This window comes from Halictus rubicundus, chromosome 4 (genome assembly GCF_050948215.1).
Source record: "Halictus rubicundus isolate RS-2024b chromosome 4, iyHalRubi1_principal, whole genome shotgun sequence".
Classification (NCBI taxonomy): Eukaryota; Metazoa; Arthropoda; class Insecta; order Hymenoptera; family Halictidae; genus Halictus; species Halictus rubicundus.
In genome coordinates this window covers 7,121,005-7,137,265 of record NC_135152.1, presented here as the reverse complement: position 1 = coordinate 7,137,265, position 16,261 = coordinate 7,121,005, and the positions used below count along the sequence as shown (strand labels likewise).

Here is a 16,261-nt window from a genome sequence, read left to right as displayed (position 1 = left end):
TAAAAAATGAAAATTTCAGAAAATTTTAATAGATCCCAAACAATGTAATAATATTCTTAAATTTTTTGTACTCAAAACTGGTGCACTATAAGACTGTTACGTATGGAGAAGTTTTCTCCACGTTCATTTCAATTAGAAGTTCTAATCTCTTTTCTGAGAACGAAAAGCGTCCCAACCGGCCCCCTTTTATTAATGGAAGATACAGTATGACTTATTTATATGAAAATCTTGAGAACATTCCCGCTTCCCGATTCCGGCTTCCCGATTCCGGCTTCCCGATTTCGCATTGGGTGCGTCCGCGTACCTAACTAACAAATTGAAACCATATTCCCGGGGTAATAACCCTCTCGCCGGCCTCTCGCGTTGCTCGCAGCCCTGGCTCGTAACAAGACAGATAATTCTTATACGATAAAATCATCTTTCATAGCTACCTAAATCGCAAATTTGCTACTCCATCGAATTGTTAATTAGTTATTGTTAATTGGGTATCAACAATATTAACTGCTCAGTAACGAGCATGGATCATTCTTCTCCTGGAAGTATTCGAATCGCAAAGTCGCTTCTACCTGACTCTCTTCTAGGGTTGTCAAAGGAATTTAAGATGAATGAGCGCAGCTAATTAGAGAGCGGTGATCCTAATTACTCGATAGCTGCATCGTCGATCCTTCTAGCTCTTTACTTTCTTTGTACAGCGATTGCGTCACTGATGTGTTTACACGCTTTAAACGAAAAAGAAATAATGACGAGCTGCTACGAATGTTAGTTTCGTAACTGCTCGCTTCTTGTTTTCGAGAAAGGTCACTCGCTATTAATGCGAGTACATAATACAATATTGCCACTCGATGTTCTTTGGAACAATGGAAAAGATTTATGCATTTTCATTTGTTTCCAAGACCTAGTTCCATCGTTGAACAAAACGACGCAGAGCAGGTGAGAACCAAAATGGTCGACGCTTCCGGTAGCCACTGAATTATTGTAGTACAACTACGCACATTAGAATTCTGCTCATTAGAATATTTAACAAGTCTCTGACTGTTTTTAATTTTTAGGTGATACGCGACACAATGACGATGCAATAAAATACAATAAATCATAATATTTGGGTTAAATCGTTAATGATTTCCGTCACTGGTATTGTAATATTGCGGAATGGAAAACAATGATAATGAGGACAGTTTCAGACCAACATGCAGTTCTGAGAAATTGTAATATAGCTAACACACTATCACTACTAATTAAATGTTTAGATTTATATTCTTCAGTTTGTAATTAATGAAATTGTGGAGATACTCCCAGTGAAAATAATTCAATGAAAATCGTGCACAGCTTGAAGATAAATTTAATTCCATGTAATTTTGGATAAGAGATTTTACAAAATGGGGTTTAAAGAATTATCAAACAATTAGAAAACCGAGCAAAGCAAAGCAATGGTTCCGATTTTGTAATATTATTTTCCTTTGCAAACATATGAAATTTGCATTGCTCGCGGGGTGAGTAATACTTAGTACCAGTGAAATGCAGTCTGCAGATCCGCACGTTCACTCCCCTATTCGTAGAAGCTCGAAGAATCAATATTTATTGCAAGGTATTACGATCAGTCGATTCTTCGATATTGAACTACATCGCCAAGGCCGGGAAAGTGGCCAATTGTATGTTGCAAGCCATATTTGTTCAGCTTAACCTACTTGAAGTCCGTCTGGAATGGCGGTAGCCCTTCGACGTCGAGCGTTACATTGCCGGTTACTTCGAAACTAACTTTAAGCGAACCTTCTTGATGTAATTTTCCTCTTCCTTTCGCAACAATCGAGTTCCTTCCTGCAAAACAGCCGTACTCGTTGCTACAGTTTTTCCAACTTTCTGCTTTCCACCGACCACGAGGAAGAAACACACGAAGCCTTCGGTCGGTCGGTTTCGAAACTTCCTCAAAAACAATTCCTTGGTTTAGTTCTTATTACTATTAAAAATCGCGGGGTTCATATAACAAAATGATTATATTTATCTCTTCAATTTTGTAAACTTTCTGTTTGCTACCCCCACGAGGAAGGATCAAGAAGTCGATATAAATTGTCTTCCTCTCCCAAGAAATTGCTAACGATAAAACGGTTCTAATCAGCGTAACTGTAAAATAAATAGTGCAAGGGATTAAAGAAAGATTTGATTTGTTCCAGCTGGAAATGTTGTTCCGGTGGTTTCGCAGAGCGGAATCGCGGAGAAAAACGAAGGAAATCGCGAAGGATGTTCGCCGATCGTGTCGCGCGGATAATAATCGGGCCCGTACCGAGGTCGATCGTGTCCGGTGATTTTTAACGAGCCGGCAATTGGCGCGTTGCCTCGTTAACTTTGTTTTCCGCAAGGCGACTCCCGGCGCGAAATAATCGGGCAGGAACGAGCGTAATCCGAGCCGAACTTCGAAACCGAGAGGAGTCTTAAATTCAGCAACGAGGACGGAGGGAATACGCGTGCAACATCGCGACGCTGCCTACGACGGGAATCGTGGTAAATCATGCGAAAAGATAACAAGACGTCGAGGCACCGCCGGGGGTTGGAAACGCGAGTAAAACGATCGCGCGAATTATTTCGCGTCGTGTCCTCCCTACGGACCTTGGAAACCGTGACGCTGGGAGACGTCATCGGCTCGGGATCGGACGGAAAAAAGATAGAAATCGGTCCATTGATGTTTGCACTGTGACAAAACCCTTGAAAACAGTATAACACTTTTTAAACAGCACCAAACGACTTGACTTTTTCGAGCAACTAGAATAATTGGTTTTCCAAATGATTTGCAAAAAAGATTTTTAAAAAATTGCAATTGCTAGGAATTGTAAGAGCAAATAAAATGCCATTTTCCAAAACTTTTTTATTTATTCATTTTTATTTCTCATGTAATTCTTACCAATTGCAATTTTTTCAAAATCTTTCTTGCACATCATTTGGAGAACCAATTCTTCTAATTGCTCAAAAACAGTCAGGTCGTTTGATCCAATTTAGAAAAAGTTATACTATTCTAAAGGGTGTTCGAATACTTTCGTGAGTCAGTGTAAATTATTTCAAGGAAGTTATGGTTCATTAAAGTAAATCAAATCTTGTTCCAATAGGGAGTGAAACAACTGGAAAACCGCAAGCATAGTAGTTCGCATAAAAATCATATAAAGTAAGGATTTTTTCCCAATAATGAACACGGACGCCGCAGGGTATAGCGAAATTCAGCATCACAGTGATCATGTTAGGTCCGAAGGACGACGCAGGATGGGGAGTCGCGAGTCATCGTTCGGCCGCGATTATGGCGAGGAAAGAGCGGGCAAGTGGACCGGAATGAGAGTAATTCCGACCAGCAAGGAAAAGAACAGAAAGTGTAATGCCGTGTAACAGCCTTGCGGGAGGTTATGCAAGTCACGAGCAGCTTGGTCGGCGACGACGATCGGCGAAAGTGATTCTTGGCTGAGCTGCACGGTCACGGGATGCTTGTGAATCGTTTCGTCCCCTTCGAGACGATTTCATTCGGGCCAGCATCAGACGAACAGACATCTTACCCAGATCCTATGGAATAGAGTTTCTTCTCCGGGGTGTTGATAGAACGGTCGATGTAGAAATTAAACGACCGAAGCCGCAGAGCCCGAGGAAAGAAATCCGACGAAACCACGAAATGCGAGTCATCGTGATCTTCGTTTCTCTCGGTTCCTGATGGCCTCCTTACTCGAGCCGGTAATACAGAAATTCCAATCAAATTATTCAGTCGGATCCGTGAAGAGCGGGCTCCAAAATTGTCGTCTACGATTACTTGAGGTTTTTACAATTCCAATCAAATTATTCTGTCGAGAAAACGATCGAAAATTTCCCTTCAAAATCTTTACAACAATCTTAATTGAATTATTCGGTCGGGTTCGTCGAGAATACGCTCCGAAATTGTCCTTTACCGTAACTTGGAACTTTTATTCGTTTCATACCGTTGCACGTGAAATGCTGAGACCGTGCTTCGGTATCGCGGAAATTCCAATCAAATTATTCAGCTAGGTTCATGAATATACTACGTTCTAAAATTATCGTCTACGATTACGTGTAATTTTTACAATTCCAATCAAGTTATTCAGTCTGGTCCACGAAGAATACGGTCTAAAATTATCGTCTACGATTATTTACAATTTTCACGACAATTCCGATCAAATCACTCGGTCGGAATCGTCGAGAATACGTTCCGAAATTGTCCTGTACAATTCCATAGAATTTTCGAACTCTGTCACTCGTTTCCAACAATAACAGTGACAAGCCGAACATCCTTCGACTGATCCTCCTTGGTCGTTTTACAACCTTGCTTGCAGACGTTTGTGTTGCGTCGAGGAAGTGTTTACCATTTACTCTTCGTTAGGATTGCAAACTCCGTCGACGCGCAATTCAAATATAATTGAACACTCGACATTGTTGCGTTTACCGTGTTCCGAAACTGTGCCCGATCCTTCGCGGAACTGATTTGCAATCGCGCACGGTGTTTGTACAACATGCGCCACGCAGGAAGAGGATTACATGGAGCTCGTGGGTAAGTAACGGAATACATCGGACCGCGATAACGTCTTCTAGACTCTGTTTTCGTGCAGGAAATCCCGAGGACGAGGAAGATGAAATTCAACTATGAGAATGCCGAAGACGAGGAAGAGGAAAGCTCAGCTAAGAAGTTGCTGGAGAAGAGGAAGAAGATTTTCAGCTAAGAACGTGTCGAAGAAGAGGACAGTTCAGCTATGAAAATGCTGAAGAAGAGGAAGAAGATAAAATTTAGCTCTGAAAAAGCTGAAGACGAGGAAGAAGATTTTCAGCTAAGGAAGTGCAGAAGAAGAGGAAGAAGATTTTCAGCTAAGAAAATGCAGAAGAAGAGGAAGAAGATAAAATTTAGCTCTGAAAAAGCTGAAGACGTGGAAGCAGATTTTCAGCTAAGGAAGTGCAGAAGAAGAGGAGGAAGATTTTCAGCTAAGAAAATGCAGAAGACGAGGAAGAAGATTTTCGGCTAAGAAAATGCTGACGAAGTGGAAGAAAATTTTCAACTAATAAAATGTAGAAGAAGAGGACAGTCCGGCAAATAAAATGTCGAAGAAGCGGAAGTGGAGGAAAGTTCAGCCGCTACCCTAACACATCAGGAATAGTTGATAGAATCCGATCCGTGCCAAGTGATTATGCAATGGGAACGACAGGTTACCGTCTCCGAATTGTCCGAGAGAGTGGATGATCGTAACAACGACACTTTCACAGCGAGGGTTCAAGGTTCTTGGATCGCTTTCATCCGACGTCGACGCTCGCTGACTCCGGTCCACGCGAACCTAAACGTTGCATTGATGACTCGCAACTTGTCGCTTGCCGACTCGTTTCATAGCAGAACTCGCCTTGCGCACCCAAAAATCGCATGAAGCGTTGGGAATCGATGGGAGATCGAACGTTGGACCCTTGAAGACGTTGATTTCTGTCCCTGGGACCTCGAGTCCGGTTATAGCAATTATCTTGTAGATCTTGTGGACCTTGTAGATTTATAAAGACGCTTTGAGTTTCCGTCGGAACGAGCGATTCTTTCGTCGAACGGAAACAGCAATATGGCGGATGGACTACTCTTGTGGCAGGCTGCATAGGAATTTTTTAAAATTCAATATTTCGTGAATGGATTAAAGAAGAAATGTTGGACTGAGGGTCGAACAATTTTTAAGAAATTATTTCTAGAGATATGTAGCAAGTTTTGGTAAGTCCAGGGGAAGATGGTGTTGCAAACTCCGCGCGATTTGCCGCAACCATCCTGCTACGCTCGTCCCGCGCGAAACTAAACGCTTCTAGTTGATTTTCCAGGAAGTCGTCCGATAAACGCGTAACTGCGAAAACGCGGAATGGCGTCGCGGTCCGTCGCGTCTCGTTGCGTTTAAATAAAATGTTTTTACGCGTCGACGAAGGTAAACGAGGATCCAATTAACACCGGCGCGGCGCGCTTCGTATAATAAAGCCTCGAAGCCAGCGCAGCGTTCATTTATGCCGGAACAAAAAGTCCACGGAATCTGCGCTCGCGATTTCTTACAATTAAACCCCTCCCTTACGATGCGCATCGGTAACTCATAAACAAATAATAAATATGCAGACAATTTTATTTAATTCATTCGTCGAAATGGAGTCAATTTTATATTGCGCCAATTAACGTGAACACGGGTTATTTTATTGCAAACGCGACTCATTAATCACTAAAAGCAGTTCCGCACAGAAATTTTAAATCGCAGACTCTTCGGCGGGAAATGTGTCTTCCCAAAATCCCAATTTTGGCCATCTGAATGGGAACATTAATTCGCACAACACAGCAATATGTACATAGTACTCACTTTTGGCGCCAGTTACGTACATAGTATTGAATAAACCTGTCGTAGTTTGTTTTTGCAATATCTCCGGAACCGGTCTGCAATCGGAGACTTATTGATCCTTGCTACTGATAACAATGCGTAAAAAGTTTCCAAGATCGTACAAACGCGCATTTTGCTCGGTGGGACAAAAAGCGTGTGAACGCAACATCCTCGATGTTCTCTATAAATTATTGCTCGGCGTTAAACGATACGTCAAATGACGTATTATACGTGTTATTGTACATTGCGAGTCCTATGCATTTATAATAAAAATGTGCAAGTGGAATGTAAACAAGGAGTGAGTGAGTAAAGAGATCAATAAATGATATATAAATAATAATATAAATGATATATAATCAATAAAGAATATTGTTACATCATTTCCGGTGTATTGAAACCATTAAAGCAGACGATTTTTATTTTGCATGATAACATAGTCCGCGTGTCATCGACGAACTCCATTTTCCCAGTTCCCACACGGCTTCCTGGAATGTGGCCGCACTTTGAAACGCGGTATTCACAAATTTGCGCATGCAGACACGCGTGTATCGGTAATCGAAATTAACCTTTGGTCCATTCAATATTTCCAGTTAACATCACCGACAACGTCAACCAGTTTTAATACGCAGCGACAGGTGGACGAGCCCGAGCACAGCGTTCTTAAATCCCAATCGAATTAGCATAGAACGCGACAGTGTATAATAGTATTAGCATAATCTACGCACGGCGATTAGGGGACACGGAGGGCCGGATGTCGGTTCACGTCGATTTTTATGCCGATTTTATGCGATCGCGTTGACGCACGCTGATTTGGATCGGTCGTAAAAATTGTACCTTAACCCGCACCACTGTCTCCTATATATTTTCTTTAACGCTAAAACTGCCGAGGTAAAATGACGGATTTCAGATTCTTTCACAATTCGTGAAGCTATAGAAATGTTTATTATACTTAATTTTTGGTATATTTCTTTATGCCAGTTACCACAATTCTATGAAATCTGAATGGATTCGATCTTGGTATTACAAAGGGTTTAGGAAGGGGTAGTACAAAAAAGGTGGTGAAAAAAAATGTTTCTAGAGAGTTTTCGAGTTCCAGAATCCCCCACTATCACTTTTATATTAAAATTAAATAATTCCTCGAGTAAAAATATTTTTTAAATATTTTTGTCATTGGAGGAAACCGAGTTGGATTGCGCTATCAGGAAGACGACGAAAAGATAATTGAAATTACACGTTCCGTGTACCTTTTTGTCTCCAAGTAAGTTGCGAACGTCGTGAATATAAAATTAAAATCCGATGAGAGTCGTGGTACGGTTAGCATTAAGTCGCTCTCCATTTTTTCCACAGTGCATAATTATCACTGAACAACGAATCTGTACACAAAATAAAAGTGTTCGACTGCGACGATGTTGCAGCGAAGAAAAATCGATCGAACCCAGAATAATCGCAAGTTATTCGTTCCGCGATTGAATTCGTGCATCAACAAATCGGCATACAATGCGACGCGAATTCCCGTGCAATTGTCATTGTATTCTCATATTCTCGATGAAGTCCACGCGGCTCTACTGCGTCACCACGGCGGAATCGTTGAATCGTCTTGCGTATCCGTTGACGCAAGTGACGTTGCTTGTTTGTTCCCTTTTTTGCCCTCTGTTTTCCATAACGCCTCGATAGACAGAAACACGCACGCACGGTATATGAATTTGTATAATTTGTATAATTTGCAAAGATTGCAACTTTGTTTTTTCAAATAGAAACCTATATGTTTTATTACGGGATCTTATTGTACGTAAAAAGACCAGCAATTTTCGTAGACGAAGCTACTTTTTCTACCCATGGACAACTGAATACACATAATATGCATTACACTGTCCAACAAAATAAAACTTTTCTCAAGTTTTGCAATTCCTGTTGGGTGATTCTTATACACTTTGTCATTCTAAAACCAAATCGCAACGTATTCGAAAAATATTGGTTTTTGTAAAACTGCATGATTTTGATGAAAAATGACGTGTTACGCAAAAACTAAACATGCGAGAAAGTTCAAGTTTGAGTCGAGAGATAGAGGGGACTCTCCTCTACATATCCATATAGTCAATTATATTTTCATGTACTTAATCTATCTGTGCCATTGTTTCAAACACAGGTACAGCGGTCCGTCTCACGTGTGCCGCGCGTGACCCCTCGAATTTAGGGAAGGTTCCTTATGTAACGCCGCCGCAGCGCCACGGTTCTCGGTGAGCAATCATTCTTTGTTCCACTAGTTATGCCGGGCAAAGTTTTCCATTCGCAGCGATCGTGAACGGACGACTTTTCCGTGGAATTCTACCTGCTTCCCAAGCAAGCGAACACTCGAAACGCCCATCAGCAATCTGCATTTGCACAAATTCTTCTGGACGGAGACTCAAAACGCTCTGGAGTTTTTCGACACTTACTGTTTAACCATTTACACTCGAAGCTATTTTAACTCGAAAACCATACATTTTTTCTGACTTGGAATATTTCCATTCGATGTGCACAAGAGCCGTCGCACCAATACACCCAGTGGAACTGAAATTTTTTTTTTCAGTAGGACTTTGAAATTATGATTTTCTTTTTCATTTCATAATATACAAACAAATTTAATACTGTAAGCGATACTTTTAATGGCGCCTCAGAGTCGCCGCTCGAGTGCTAAGGGTTGACACTTTGAGCTTCGCGTCGCGGCGGCCTTATGCGACTCGCAGAAAATTTTTTTGTTAAACTTGAAAATCAATTTTACTAGAATCTACTAGGATAAGGGACCCCATTACTGAGGCGTTACCAATTACTGTGCCTATATTAATTACACTTATTTTTAAAGCATAATGAATATTAAAAAAGAGATATATAACATCTATATTAACTAATTTTAATGAAAAAATTTAATATCTCTTTTTTAATATTCATTATGCTTTAAAAATAAGTATAATTAATATACGAACAGTAATTGGTACCCCCGCAGTAATTGGGTCCCTTCCTCTAGACCCTTGCGAGAACATTTTCGCAAAGGCAAAAGTTATTTCTAATGACCTCAGGAATCACCCCTTTCAAGGAGGTGCAACGGTCTTGGGGCACCCTGTATATGAGAGATTAGTTAGCCTTTTCTCCACGAGTCTGTTGCTTCTGAGTTTCTTACTCGAAGATTCTTCAATCTAATAATACTAGACGTCGGCGTCCACATACATCAATTCCCCCGGAGAACGGAAAAATAAGAATTGTCATAAATATGTCTCCAAAGAAGGACGCCGAGGAATAATTTAGATGAGGCCTTCGCAAACTGTGTTGAAAATCCCGCGATTCGTTAGAATCGTAGCAAAAAAAAAATGATTTGCAAGCGTTAGGAATTTCTTCATCTTCGTTGCGTCGTTGTTTAAGATCATAATATGCAAAACCATGGTTATATCACTGGATCGACGTTCATGGTGGATCGGGAACAATAATTCATTAGCAATTAAAATAGAAGGAACCGAGAAATATTCTAACATTTATTCGCATAATTTAAACGATTAAGGTATCAACATTCTTCTTTGGCAATCACGCAATTACTATGAATTAACCGTCGTATACAAACAGATTTTTTTTTCTTTTCAGACGTCTATCTTTGCAACGTGACTAAGTATACGACTATTATGCCAATTGGCAGTGTGATACCGTTTTTTTCCGACAACATGTGTTTTTATGTTCCTAATCGAGCGTATACCGTTTTTCTATTCAGTGACGCACTAACGAGACTCGATTGTTTTAATAGTAGACAACAATCTATGATCGATGTGAATAAATCGTGTGAAATGGAAGGCTGCTTGAATATAATCGATTTCAGCTGACGGAAGAATTTTTCAGTCAGTGTTTAACTTTTTATCAGTCGGTGTCTGAAACGTTTACCGTTAATGAAACGGTAAAATAAAAATTGCATACACCAATTGCAACCATGCAGAAATTTCTTTCCTTCTTTAGTAACTTGAGAAAATAATACGTCGCAGCTTTTAAATTCTTTCAATCTTTGTACACCTCCAATATGCACCTATTTTCGACGGTCGGTATTTCATACATTCGTTCTTACCGATAAAAAAAACCAAATTTTTCGGCACGGCCGACCGTGGAAAATACACCTAAACCGCCTATTCGCCGGAAATTGTCCTAGTGGCCGCATTTTTGTTACATCGCGCCGATCAACTCCGTCAAGGTCAAAAAGGTGAAAACCTAAATGCGATAATATCAGTCGGTTTTCGTGCTCGGCTTCTAGTTTATTGTGTGAAATTATGCATTTCGTTATAAAGCGAGGAGGAACAAAGACAGAGGGTGGGATTCAAACGGCATCGCGAGAGAAAAGGTTTGCGCGAATAAAGTTCGTAAGACATTAACGGGATTTCCACTGCAGGATTTTATGGATGAGGCTGCTGAGATGGAGAATCCATGTTTGGTTCGCGTTGCGTTAATCTGACTCTGCGAGAAAAGCTGAGAGACACACTATTTACGGGCACAGCGGCGAAATCTGTTCGGTGTTCTACCATTCAACCTGAATAAATATTGCAAAAATAAATACACAACTCAATACTCGAATTATGAACAATGAATTGACAGATTAAGTCCACCAACGTGCATCAAATTTACTGAGAATCAAAGCAACTTGTTAAATAATACAAGAATCATAATAAAATTTTGTTTACCTGATAAATTGCAGTAACAATTGATGTTTAAGTTTGGCAAAAAATTTGTGTCGATCATATAAGACCAACGTACCACTCAACGTGTTAAGGGAGTGACAAAATTTACAGTAATATTGTAAGATTGTTTTCATGTGTGAGCGGGAACTATCAGGTTTCGCACCCCTAATTCTGGTCAGGGGACAGAGAACAGTGGTTTCTAGAAAGCAGCACTTCACCGAGTGGTCAGAAGGAGCTCTAATGAAACACAGCATTGAGCGTCGTGCTTGTGTCACTATAATTGACCGCAAACAATGGCATGGTCGGTTCCGGTTTCAGCACACGAGGCTCGCTCGGACCCTCGATTACGAATTCTGGTTTCGCGCGGTTCGAGCCCGCGGTTCGCCGGTATCGTAATCACCGGGTAAAAGCACGATCTATCTGTCGTAATACATTAGCACGTAGAACGCATGCATTAGCGAGGCGTATGCAGTTTATCCGGAGCCTCCTTTACGTCGCGTGGCCCCACGACTTTCACCACGGCCGGGCCGCCACTTTCTCCGATGAAAATTAGTGTCGGCGTTGGTTCGGTTCGGATAGATTGGCTTCATTGGGACCGTAGGACCCAATCATGACTGTTCCTCCCGTCATTCATCTTCAAAGTTGCGTCAGCGATCAGTTTCCTTCGCCAAAGAATTATTAATAAGACCAGTACGATTGAGGAAGGGATTGCTCGATAGATTGGTTGTGTTGGGACCATAGGACTCAATCATCGAGGGAACTTTTTCTCAAATCAATCATTTTCAAAGTTGCGTCAGAGATCAGTTTACTTCGACAAGGAATTATCAATATGACGAATACGATTGGGGAAGGGATTGTTCGACAGATTGGCTATGTACATTTGGACTATAGGGCTCGATCGCTGTGCTTTGCTTTATATTGCGATGCAAAGAATCATTTGCTTTATACAATTTGAAAACGGCGCTGTTTGCGATAATAGTGCCACTTGTGGCGAAATTTCCAAGCTCAGTTAAGTCTGCACAGCGCCAATTAACGTAGTGACAAAACGCTTAAACTGCTAGTCAAATTTATCGACGGAGCAGCTTTTTTTTATTAAATATGTTCCACAGACTTAGTACCTCTACTTTAATCATTTCAGTCAATGCTCTCGAGCATTAGAACTGGTATTATCCACTGACACTGTCTTACGTAGTTCACAAGCAAATATTCTATTCAGGAAGAGAGCGCGGAACCATCAACAGATACTTGTTACCAATTAGTTCTCGAGTCTACCGCTAAGTAACGCTTACCTTAAATTACGGGACGTTACCATGTGCGATAGCATGATTACCGACGCGCAATCCACATTACCACCGAGATATAAATATATCTCGTCGATGACATTACAACTTGTAATTTACAAGTAAAGATTATAATGATGTAGGATCTGATCCAGGCTAAACGTTCCTCTCTGTCGTGGGTGTGGGATCTGATTCAGGCTAAACGTGGGTGTTGGATCTGATCCGGGCTAAACGTTCCGCTCTACCGTGGGTGTAGGATCTGATTCAGGTTAGGATTTAGTGTGGGAGCAGCACTATACCGGAGACACAAAAACCCCGGGCGTGAGCACTTTTGTATCCTCTCCGATTGATGTAAAAGTAAAGTAAAGTAAAGTAAAAAATACCACAAATGAGTTGATGAGCTATAGGAATAGACCTTACACCTTATTACATGGGTGTACAATATACATTTTGATATAACATGCATATTTTATAGCTTTTTTATTACATTCTGATCTACTAATGCATACATAGCTATATAATTAAATCAAAATATAATACACAGATATAGCTAGTACACTCTATAATATACTCTATAATATACTAAAATATTGCCATTTCTTCATGACAAGTACACTCGTCGAAAATAGCTAACTGGTTAATAGCCGTAACATAGGAGCTACAAAACTTCCCTTATAATATAGAGAAATTTTACCATGTGGTTCCGTGGTGTAGCGGTTATCACGTCTGCTTTACACGCAGAAGGTCGCCAGTTCGATCCCGGCCGGAACCATGTTTCTTTTTGCTATCTTCTTTTATCATTTGAATATTCATTTTTCTGTCAATACAAGTAATCTAGATTATTTGTAAACACAAATGATGCATCGCAATAAATAAAAAAAATCCTTTTACAAAATGGTTCTATCAAAATATTTAATATTTTTAGAGTTTCAACTGTATTATGTGCAAGTAATTTATTTAAGATTTTATTAATACTAGATCCAATTCATATTTTTATACTTTGGTGTGTAGGGTTCATACAATCTCAACTTCTGTCAGCTGCTAAAATATTATTAGGTAAGTTATATGGAATACATATTACCACATTGGTGATCAATTTCAACGTAATTGAAAGTAATAACTTCGTGTCCCTGTATTTTATAATACTTTTGTTGTAACAGCGACTTAATTTATCACTCGAGATTTATGGAGCAAAAAAGCGGCGCGCGTTTCTTCGATAGTTACGCAAGCCACATTGATTCGCATCCTGGAAAGGCTGAAAGCACGAAGCGATTCAGGGGGAGGGGAAACCGAAGGAATTCGCGAGAACGGTGTTATATGCGTGGGCGAACCGTGAGAAAAGACAGGTGGTATCTTGTCGTGGTGGTCGACGGTTCACACTTCCAACTCATTCTCTTCTGGTGACAAGAAAACCAAAGTGACGGTACAGGGCCGCTTTTATCGCGTCTCTCCTTTTTTTCCGAGTAGATCCAGCGACATACGATGAGAGTAGATTGGTGACATCTTCACGTTATTCCCAATCTATTACTTACTTCTTTTTTCGTGCAGTCTTTCCTACGATTCATATCATTAACATTTTGCAACAAAACTTTTGGAAATTCTGAAACTATTGCTCAATCTTTAAACTACTTTATTATCTAAGAACAATACGTATTTCTAATGTTGGCGTTTATTTGACATGACATTTTACAAAAATGTTGAAAATAATTTCTCTGCCACGCTATATACCATACATATGACCTATACACTACATGACCTTCTGCGCCAATACTGTTAACACATTAATTTTAATTAATTAAGTGTTATTAGTAATTTATATCTTGCAAAGATGTAGTTCGAACCGCTTGTAAAAGTATTTTCGGTGGTTACGATATGAATATTGTTAATCGGTATTTACGAACAAATAAGATTTGGGCAAATACATTTCACGCGCGACCCATTTCACTCGATAAGCGGTACAATACACGCAACGTCGAGAGGGAACACAAGCCGAGCTCTCTTGAAACGGAGCCGTCCCTGTTGTCGAACGGCCGCGCAAGAAACGGTGTGGGGGATAAAAGGTTTCCTTGTTTAACAAAATATCGTCTCCGAGCCATTAGCCCGACCGTTGCCACTTCAACGCGATTTTCTGCTCCTGCCACGTCGAGGATGTGCTTCAGGATCTGCGGATCCTTCGACCTATCAAGTGCAGACTGCTTGCTTTCCCCCAAGCGGAGTCGAGATCCGATGCAGTTAAAATTAATTTTTTTTTTTGTTCAATACTTCCTTCTTCCTCTCGCATTTTAATTTTCTTTTCTTGCAGTTTTATTGCTTTTCAAAAATACAACTATATTTAGTCGAATTTAATGGAATCTCTTAAAATAGAATTCTTTAATAGAGCTAATTAATGCAATCATTCAATTTAAACATTTCAATTTCCATTTAGAAAACATAATGTATGAAGTACCTAAACTATGTATTATCACATTATCTCTGTAACGATAGAATGGAATGCAATGATTAAAACTTTTAAAAGAGTGCGTGTGGATATCTGATAATAAGATTGCATTGCATGCATAGACAAAAAGGTTGTAATATGTTTCTGGTATCTAACTTTTCACTGTTTCTTTTTATCTTCAATATAAAAACAATTTGTAATACGAAAGATCATATCATGAATTCAATAAACTTTTTTTTTTTAGAACTTGGGTAATATTGTATATGTATATATATAGTATATTTTGATAAACTTGAAACGTTAGAAATTTTCTGAAGTCTTTTGCGCTAAAAATAGTTACATTGCAGGGTAAGGGACCCAATTACTTACTGTGCCTACATTAATTATACTTATTTTTAAGGCATAATGGATATTAAAAAAGATATATTACATTTTTTTCATTAAAATCAATTAATATATACACGTATGTTACATATCTCTTGTTTTCTATCCGCTATGCTTTAATAAATATAATTAAAAAAGACACAGTAATTGGTGCCTCCACAATAATTGGGTTCCTTACCCTAGTACTCGATCGATTCGGCAACTAACAACACAATTCACAGTATTTGTAAACATGGACATGCAAATAAGGTGAACTGAAGATCAGTACATGCATAATACATATCCTTAACGGAAGACCATCATTGATTTTTATGCAATAATGAATCAAATATTCATTGTCGGTGTTGGTTATTACGAGTGTTTCTTATAACAGTAATTTCACTGACCGTACCGTGTGAGAGGAACAGATGTCAACTCGCTAACACTTCACGCGGTAATTTTTCTCGCAAGTTCACGATCCACAACTTCGCCTTCAAGAACTTTGCCCACAGCGAATCCAAAAAGTATTCGAATACTGAATTTCTGATTTGCGAGAAATCATGGATACCCGTAGCGTGATAATTTTGTTAAAGAGAATAGCACAACTCGAGACTCTTCAACTACCATAAACTACCTGTCATTTATTTTTATCGATGACAATTTTGCACGGGTGGAAAACTGAAGAGATGTTTTTAAAAGCATTCAACACTTTTTTCGCGAACGAATCCGTGACTAATTATCTAATAACCTAATAGAATACCTGCAACGGGTTCAGATGTAAATTCTGAAAGGTCGTGATTTCATTCTTTATACCGTTCACTAATTCTGTACAAACTGGCGAAAGAATATACAGCTTCATTTCGATATAAAGAAACGATCCCGTGCCAGAACGAGAGAGTATGTCATATTCTATTCTTCTCTAACGAAAGATACACACCGCTCGGTCGGACAACTGTATGGGACCCGCTCAAAAACAAAGTCAGGCCGAATAGGTACCCTCATCCGAAATAGGACCAAAGGCGGTACAGTGACTTCTCGATATATGTCAACAACACGGGTCTAGCCAGCGTCGTGTATCGTCCAGGAGACATACCCGAGCCGTGTTATGTTTACTCGGCGTCCGAGGTCTCTCGAGCTCCCCGA

The 16,261-nt window shown here is 39.8% G+C and overlaps 1 non-coding gene across 1 annotated transcript; it reads left to right on the top strand.

Moving 5' to 3' along the window:
- The first annotated feature begins 13,017 nt into the window (after positions 1–13,017).
- Positions 13,018–13,090, top strand: Trnav-uac (transfer RNA valine (anticodon UAC)). Its single transcript has one exon. It is a non-coding gene; the product is annotated as a tRNA-Val (tRNA).
- The last annotated feature ends 3,171 nt before the right edge of the window (positions 13,091–16,261 follow it).